Below are 9868 nucleotides of genomic sequence, written 5' to 3'. Positions count from 1 at the left end.
TCAGTCACATCAAAATCAAAAGAATAAATGTTTTATTAAAGAAGGTCAATTTCATTACAAATTTATTTTGTTAAGAAAATTTGCAATTTTCTTTGTACAAAATTAAACTACAGTTTCTTCAAAAAAAAAAAAAAAAAAAAAAATTGAATACATATGTTATTACGTATTTAGAAAAAAAAAAGATTTCTTTTACATACATATACATACAAATATATATATATATATATATATATGTATATCCATCAGCAGCAAGCCTCTCAAAAGTAGGCCATCCAGGCCCAAGTGTCAGCCTCCAAGCCCAATCCGTCATCTCCATTGCCCATGGCTTCACCGTACCTCTTCAACCAAACCCAGATCTCTCCAAAGCAACACTAAGCCCAAACTGGCACACAGCCCAAACGCAGAGCCCGTAGCCTCAAAACGACAATGCAAGCACAGCAAAACCCTAACATCCCAGTTAGCGAAATCTATTGTTCTCTCCTCCACAAAGCCGACAAGAAATTCTCCAAAATCAGATAGCTCCCCTATTACCACCGCAACAGGCACGAGTACGACGCGTATTTCTACAAGGTCTTCAAGGTGTACACGCAGCTATGGAAATTTCAGCAAGAAAATCGCCAGAAACTTGTGGAGTCCGGTCTCCGGCGATCGGAGATTGGCGAGATCGCTTTGCGAATTGCGCAGCTCTACTTGGGGCAGTACATGAGGACCAGCGAGGCAAGCTACCTCTCCGAGGCGTACATATTCTACGAGGCGATTCTCAGCAGAGAGTACTTCAAGGAGGGCATGTTTCAGGACCTGAGCTTGGTCAACAAGCAGCTCCGGTTTGTTTCGAGGTTTTTAATGGTGTGCTTGCTCTTGAATCGGCGAGAGATGGTGCAGCAGCTGCTCAATCAGCTCAGAGTCTTGGTTGATGAAGTGCAAGAGGACCTTCCAGGAAACTCATTTTAAAGAATGGAAGCTGGTGATTCAGGAAATAGTTAGATTTTTGAAAGCTGACACAGCTTTTATGAATATCAGGCCTTTGAGATACAGTATTGTTCTAGACTGTCATCCTGTTCCTCTCGTCAGTCAAGCGGAAGCCTATTCACTATTTTCCTCACAGCTCCAGTGCAGGCTTTCTGTTTACTGCTTGGTATTTCACGCTCTTTGACATTGACAACGGTTCGTGGAGCATTTTCCGGGTCGATTTCCATTTTCCCAAGGATCTGGAATCCTCTTCTGGGTTCCCGATCACTCCCACTCGAGTCACTCCATCGGGGCTCCACTACTTTCCTCCTTCCTCCTCAGTCGGACAGCCGTGCCTTCGACTTGCAGCTCACCACACGCCACGGGACGGCCCAATGCCATCATCGATTCCACTCCCGTAGCAGCGCTTCGCCAAACTCCTGCCCACCTTCTTCTTCTTCGCCGTGAGAACAACAGCCGCAGCAGCTCAACGCCCTGCGGCAACCTTCTTCCGCCTCTGCAATTGCACCGACGACCCATGTCGAGATGCTCGAGAACCTGCCCTCATCCTTATCCTCCTCATCTCAGATCCGAGACCAATGCTCGCAACCTGTTCAATCAAATGCCTCACAAGGATTTGGTCACTTGGACTGCCTTGATTTCTGGCTATTCTCAACACGATCGACCTCAGGATGCCCTTGTTTTGTTTCCTGAGATGCTCCGCCAGGGGCTGGAACCCAACCAGTTCACCTTGTCTAGGTTGTTGAAAGCTTCTGGCGCTGTCTCTGATAACAACCATGGCAGGCAGCTTCACACTTATTGCTTTAAGTACGGTCTTGATTCCAAATGTCTATGTGGGCACTGCTCTTGTGGACATGTATGCTAGGTGTGGTCATATGGATGAATCCCAGTTGGTCTTTGACGCCTTGGACATCAAGAATGAGGTGTCCTGGAATGCTTTGATTGCTGGGCATGCTAGGAAAGCTCAAGGAGAGCATGCACTCAAGTTGTTCTGGAAGAAGCAGGGAGCGGCGCCGTACCGGATCTTTAATTTGGGGAACACATCACACTGTCTGAATCTCCACTTCTCTTCCTCAGCTGCCCAGCAATGGAAGCAGCAACCCAGCTTCTTCTCCCTAGCTGATCATCCTCCCCCAACAGCACCGTGTCGAGAGTAGCAGCAGGCGGAGCGAGAGAGACGCCAACGGCAAGGATCTCGACCTCGAGAGAGACGGCTCTCGTGGCATCAGCGACGAAGAGGATGGCAAGACGTGCAGGAAGAAGCTCAGGCTCTCCAAGGATCAATCTCCGCTGTCTCTGCGACATCCAGCCCAACCCCTCTTCACCATTAGAGCTCCACATTCGAGATGCTGGAAGGTGGTGCCAACTCTGTCGCCGCGTCGTCTGAATCTCCACCAAACCCCACCTGCTGCACATGGTGCGCACACCCGGAGCAAGTTGGGCTGCGCTCTCGGCATCGACTCCTTCCACCGCAGCGCCTGGCCTCCCTCGAACTTCAAAACGACCGCCGTCAAACGACTAGCCGGTCGTAAAGCTCGAAGCACCATCTTCTCCGTCCGCCTTCGTCCTTGCTCCGCTCCCTGCAAATTCCCCAGCCCATCATCGAAATTTATACAAAAAAAATAATAATAGAAAATGGGATAGTGGATCAAAGATGGGGAACAGCCCCATGGCAGATCAAAAGTTTCTGGTAATGCATGGGCACCATGTGCAAAAAGAAAAAAAAAGAAAAAAAATGATGATGGAACTTGGTGCATCCAGCACCAAAAGAAAAAGATAATTAAAGGCAAAATATATAAATAAAAAAAAAAAAAAAAAAAGGATCTTTGGTGCGTCTGGCCAAAAGAAAAAGAGAAAAAAAAAAAAACAAAAGAGTATATGTACATAATATATATATAGCAAAAAAAAAAAATTGCATTGAGAGAAATAAAGTCCATTTTATTTATTTTTCTGGGAATTTTTACATAAAATTGCATTCTACATACCAAAAAAAAAAAAAAAAAAAAAAAATTTACAAATGTGCAAACAAACGGGAGGAAGTCTTTATTGCTCAGGTGGTGTCTCAGTACTCGGCGGAACTCCAGGAAGAAGAGGAGCCAAAGGTTGATCATTCGGAGCTTCACTACGCGGTACAGCCCCAGAAGACGAAGGCAAATGTTGTTGGAACAAACCCACAAACCTCCGATGATCAAGTAAAATCTGACCATCAGATTCCTGCATCTGGTCAATTTTCCTCTTCATGTTTGTGGCATAGTTGTGTGCGAGCTTGTGCAACTGTTTATTCTCATGCTTGAGCCCTCTGATCTCCTGTTTGAGACTCATCACTTCAGCCGCCAACGATTCAACTTGACGGGTTCGAGCAAATAGGCGTTGGGCCATGTTGGACACAGAACCCGCACACTGCACACTAAGAGCCAGGGACTCCTTAACAGCCAACTCATCAGACCGCTTGGAAAGTAGTCTGTTATCTTTGGGAGTGACAAGGTTCCGGGCCACCACCGCAGCGGTCATATCATTCTTCATCACCGAATCCCCAACAGTAAGAGGACCAGTAGGGGATATGAAGGATGGGCGCCATATGTTATCTGGAGAAGACGGGACTACCTCTTCACCAAGGTTCAAATCAAAACGACGGTCGGAGGGTCCAGACATTTTCAAAGTGTTGAAGGAAGAAGAGATCGGACAAATCAAGATCTTAGAAGTACAAGAGGGGGAGTTTTCACAAGCGAAAATTCAAGTGTGCTTTGAAACGAACTGCATGCCTCTATAAAAAATCAGCACTCGACGGGATTTCAGAGATCGAAGAGGCGAGCTCAGAATTCGAAGAGGCCATTCAAAAATCGAAGAGGCAAGCTCAGAAATCGGAGAAGCATCTTGCTTTTCCAGACGCGTCGGCATCCGTCACACGCAAACTCAGCTTTGCAGAAATCACGGGTAATTTGTCGAAGCGCCAATCCCAGATATCGAAGAGGCGCCAGTCTTTTTCAGCCGCGTCATCACCTGTCATATGCACACTCAACTTTGCGCAAATCACGGGCAATTTGTCGAAGATTTTCGGTGAAGGAGAAAGCACGTGAAGTTTACTGTTCAATCACGCGTTAGTTGCCGACACGAGTGAAAGAATAGTACCTCTACAGGTATTAAGGGACCTCCTATAACTGTCCACCTTCACCTTCCATAGCAAGGCAGACATACAGAGCATTTCTTCATCTTCAAAAAAAAAAATGCTTTCCCAACGAAACCTCTCGAGTCATTCAGTGTTCCTTATTCCTTGGGGTACCTCTGCAAGCCAATAGCTCCAAAGCAAAAGTATCTCATATCACCAGGGTAGAAAGCAAGAGTATCTCATATCATGCGTTCTCCCTGTCCTTTCCTTTGTCCTTGTTCTTACCTACAAAGACAAGGATAAAGAAAACAATATGCCGGAACTTCCACTCAAACTCGGGTAAAGAACCGACTGCTTGGAACCCTTCCCTGATTGCCTACCTAGCACTGCTCTCGAGTACTCGCCTTCCACTGCTGCTGTACTTTCAAAGAAGCTGCCACATCTGCCTGAAGAACAGATAAGGCAAGTGAAAATGATACCTTGCAGCATGTGGAGACAAGGTGCAGAAGGAACAAGCAGAGAAGAATGCTGTCGGCACGGTCAACTCAGCAGAAGGAGTCCGAACTGAGGAACTCGAGAAGCTGCCACATCTGCCTGAAGAAACAAGCAAAGAAGAATGCAGCATGCACAGTCAACTCAGCAGAAAGAGTCTGAGATGAAGAACTCGAGAAGATGTCGCATCTGCCTGAGGACGGTGAACTTGTTTTGACCCTCAAATTCTTGGGTCGACTTACTAGGCGTTGTGGGCTGCACGTGCCGATTCACCACCCTTGAATCAAATCCTTAAAGATCAAGTCACCAACTGGAAGAAGAGCCCATCAATCTTGAAGATCATACCGTTGACCAAACTGCTCAGGTGTGAATTAGAAAGATTGAACAGAGCAACAAGTCGTCACCTTCACCTCGTGCCTGCTTGTCATGTGTTCGAGTCAACCTTCAAGAATCAAGCCTCAACGGCCCTTGAAGAAGCTTTCAGCCAAATTCGAAATCAAGCCTCGACGGCCCTGGAAGAAATCACAAGTCTGATTCAAGATCAAGTGTCTACCACCCTTGAATCAAAACCTAGTTCAAGAATAAGCTGTGGAAAATCAACAATTGGAGGAATCCAGAAAATCCTCCAACCCAGTTCAAGATCAAAGCTGTGGAAAGTCAACAAGCGCAACAAAATACGTGCCGATTCATCCACTACCAAAACCAAAAATCATCTACCACATGAAGCTCCTTGTGGCCCAATTTCAACCTTCAAGATCAAGTCTCGACGGCCCTTGAAGAAATTTCAAACAAAAGTTCAAGAACAAGCCTCAACGGCCCTTGAAGAAATCTCAAGCCCTTGGATCGACATCTACAGTAAGGGACTCCAAAACGCATCTCCTACACGTGACAATCACATGTATACGACGCGCCTTGAAGTGAGGGCATTTGTAGACATCGAAATTTCGGTAAATAAATGTTGACCGATAAATCAAAGTGTCAACGCTCATGTATTACATAAATTTTACACGAAGCGTGTGGCTCAACGAAAATTGAAATGAGTTGGAAAAGTCATCAAATAGGACACGTGTCAACACCTGGCAGAAACGACTTATTTCATCTGGGATATTATATTCAAAATTAGGTCTTGGAAAATTCTATAAATACAAGCCCATTTCATTCATTTGGGGACCAATTCATATTACACCTTGAAGCTCTGAAGCTCTGAAACTCCGAAGCTCTCAAGCATCCAGGTTCCCGAAGAATCAAGAAAGCCTTCTTCGTTCTTCGTTCATCGTTCTTCCAAGATCAAGCCCCGACGGCCCTTGAAGAAAGTGTTCTTCGTTCATCGTTCTTCCAAGATCAAGCCCCGACGGCCCTTGGATCAACCATCCACCAATTCAAGATCAAGCCCCGACGGCCCTTGAAGAAAGCACCATCGTTCATCATCCGTTCATCCAAGATCAAGCCCCAACGGCCCTTTGGATCAACAACGTCGACAAATCCACACATCCAACCGTTCTTCAAGATCAAGCCCAAAAACCTTTGAAGATCCGTTCATCACTGTTCTTCAAGATCAAGCCCAAAAGCCCTTGGAGATCCGTTCGTCACTGTTCTTCAAAGATCAAGCCCAAAAGCCCCTTTGAAGATCCGCTCAAATCCACCTTCAAGATCAAGTCCACGGCCCTTGAAGAACGTTCATCCTTAGATCAAGCCCAACGGCCCTTTGGATCAATCACACATCCACAAATACACACCTTACGGAGATCGAATCAGAGGATCAAAATAGAGAGAGATTGTAACCCAAAATCATCAAATACAAATATTTGTTTGTGCACGTTGTTCTTGTCTCTTTCGTTTCAGGAATTTTTCGTGTTCACAGACACGATACGAAATTAACAGGTGTTCGGGTCGACACGATAACGAATCAGGTCGTTATCGGGTAACCCGATAAGCACATGTTAAGATAACGGGTTGGTTCGGGTATACACGTGGATAACACGATACACAATAAGCAAAATATTAATTTTATAATTTTATAACCCTAAAAAAATACTATAATAATTATATATATTAATTTAACAATTTTATACCCCTATAACTATAATAATTATATATATATATATATATTAAATTAAATATTAAAAATTGGTGGCCATTGGATCGGCCTAAATATACATATCATTCAATTTCTTAAGTGTTATACGTACAAAATAAATAAATTTAAATCTACTTAATAAATATATATACCATTGAACTTGATGGGATACGAATTCTACAAAACTAATTTCAACGATCCAACTGTCAAACTTATTTGTATATGCTTCGAGATCGCATCAGCAAAAAACAAACATTCATAGATCAAATAATGGGACAAAACTTTTCGACGGTTATCAACGAAAAATCATAATTTAACGGTTATTTTAACTCCGATTTTGATGATTTTTTACAGCTACACTAATTGACCCTATATGAATACAATAAATGAATTCGATCTTCAATTTAAAATATTTACACAAGTGGATACCACAAAATCTTATATTATACTTAATGAAAGTATGAATAAACTCTCAAGTGTTAGTGAATCTATTGTTTTGATGGGATACGCATTCTACGAAACTAGTTTCAATGATCCAACCGTCAAATATGTTTGTATATACTTCGAGATCGCATACGCCAAAAATTGAAAAAAAAACATTCAGAGATCAAGTAACGGGTCAAAACTTTTCGACGGTTATAAACGAAAAAATCACGATTTAACGGTTATTTTAATTCTGATTTTGATGATTTTTTACAGCTACACTCCTTGACCCTATATGAATACAATGAATGAATTCGATTTTCAATTTAAAATGTTTACACTAGTGGATACCACAAAATCTTATGTTATACTTAATAAAATTATAAATAAACTCTAAGTGCTAGTAAATCCATCGTTTTTATGGGATACGCATTCTACAAAACTAATTTCAACGATCCAACCGTCAAACATGTTTTTATATGCTTCAAGATCGCATACGCCAAAAATTGCAAAAAACAAACATTCAGAGATCAAGTAACGGGACAAAACTTTTCGACGGTTATCAACGAAAAATCACGATTTAACGGTTATTTGAACTCCGATTTTGATGATTTTTTACAGCTACACTCCTTGATCCTATATGAATACAATGAATGAATTCGAACTTCAATTTAAAATATTTACACTAGTCATGATGATCGATGAAAATTGAGGATTTTGTAAAATGAATAACATGCAAGCTTTGAGTTCCATTGGCAAGGTTTAAACTTTTGAGAAAGGTTTCACAATCTTGAAAACAAAAACTCTTTCATTTTGCATATCCTTGCACATTCAATATTTTGTAATAGACTAGTAGTGTATGGATGTTTGTTTATTAAGCTCTTATTTTCGAGTGTAGATGTAATACTTAAACGATAAATGTGTTTTAATATTTTGAAGTAATATTTATGTGGCAATGTGTGGTATGTGCAAATTTAAGAAGAAAAAAAATATTTTTCTTAACGGGTCATAACGAGTCAGGTCATTTTACCTGTTGGATAAAGTGACCCGACCTGTTCAGGATCCGTTAAGATAACGGGTGTGACACAACACGACCCGTTAAGATAATAGGTGTTACACAAAAATGACACGAACACGACAAACACAACCCGTTTGCCAGGTCTAATCTCGTCTCTGTAAAATTTCGTATAAAGTTTCTTTCGTGCTTAATATGTGTTCTACCTTTAGTCCCAGCCACACACACATATGTAATCAATCCATTAGCAATACAAGACAGATCATAATAATGTAACAACAGAGTCGGCCACATGAATTGCAGGATTATATGATAAATATAACTGAGATTTTAAATAATTCTTCACCTGTACGACGGTTCTTCTTTGCTGCCCATCCCATGGCAATGCCCGATGGTTCTGCTTGGAGAATTTGCATCCAAAAGTAGAACAGTAATTATTATCTAATAGTGACAAAATAATTGTTCTAAAAATTGGTGAAAAAATGACCACTGCCAAAACTAGCATAGGCGACGCGTGTGAGGCCTTTGAGATAAATTGGAGTAAACTGTAAGCAGAGAACTCGAAGCTCTTGAGAACCAAACCCCTAACTTTCCCTATGAACAAAAACCAATTCTTAGTTGTTTACCAAAAAAAAAAAAAAAAAAAAAAAAAAAACCAATTCCTAGTTTTTTATTCCCTTACTTTTTAAACAATTTCCTTGTACATACATTTTATATTTATTTTAAATAAATTATTTTTCTCTTCATTACATTTTTTAATTGCAGTTTAATTTTATTACAAAATTAAAAACAGAACAAAAAAATAAATTAAATTTTTTTTTCTTTTTGCGCGACGAATATCTTCGTCTCACATAATTCTAGCAACTAACCAGATTTCATCGCGCAAGAATAACTTATCGTCACGTAAAATTTTTAGAGACGAATATTAGTCATCCCATGTATGTATCCTAACATTTTGTGCGACGAAGGCCAAACCGTCGCATCATCCTCTTTGCAACCAATGCTATTATTCGTTGCGCAAAATCTTTCTCCACGATCTTTGCATGACGGATTCTACGTGACGAAGTTTCCATCGCGCAAACGTTTGTGCGACGAAAATACACATTGCGCGACCAACTTGTTTTCGTCGTGCTAATAGTTAAATGTAATAGTGCACCATTAGTTCGATGAGGTTTTAAAAAGGTGAGAAGAGAGAGTGGATACAGGATATGGGTGGTTGTGCACCCACTAGAGAGAGTTGGGTGAAGGCTGCAGCACCCTAATCCAAAACCTAACCATTTGAATTATCCCTAAAATTTAGTTGGTGGTTTAGTAACTTTAACAATGGGATACAATGGTCACTAAAATTTTAAAAAAAAAAATTGTGTGACTGTCCAAAAAAAAAATGGGTGAATAATGAACCACTCTTACAAAAAAATTTAGGAAAAAATAAAGTATAATTAAGAAGTAAATTCACACTTTTTTTTTAAATTTATTATTATTAAGAGAAGACCTATTATAATTAAGAACTATTATAATAACCAAAACCTAACCATTTGAATTATCCCTAAAATTTAGTTGGGTGGTTTAGTAACTTTAACAATGGGATACAATGGTCACTAAAATTTTAAAAAAAAAATTGTGTGACTGTCCAAAAAAAAAAAGGGTGAATAATGAACCACTCTTACAAAAAAATTTAGGAAAAAATAAAGTATAATTAAGAGTAAATTCACACTTTTTTTTTAAAATTTAATTAAGAAGTATAATTAAGAACTATTATAATAGTTTTGAACGTTCAAAACTATTA

The 9868-nt window shown here is 40.5% G+C and overlaps 1 pseudogene; it reads left to right on the top strand.

The window, feature by feature from the left end:
- The first annotated feature begins 422 nt into the window (after positions 1-422).
- LOC126584538 (uncharacterized) lies at positions 423-1153 on the top strand (annotated as a pseudogene).
- The last annotated feature ends 8715 nt before the right edge of the window (positions 1154-9868 follow it).

This window comes from Malus sylvestris, chromosome 10, assembly GCF_916048215.2.
Source record: "Malus sylvestris chromosome 10, drMalSylv7.2, whole genome shotgun sequence".
Lineage (NCBI taxonomy): Eukaryota > Viridiplantae > Streptophyta > Magnoliopsida > Rosales > Rosaceae > Malus > Malus sylvestris.
The sequence above is the reverse complement of the archived record's forward strand: the minus strand, read 5'-3'. Positions and strand labels throughout refer to the sequence as shown.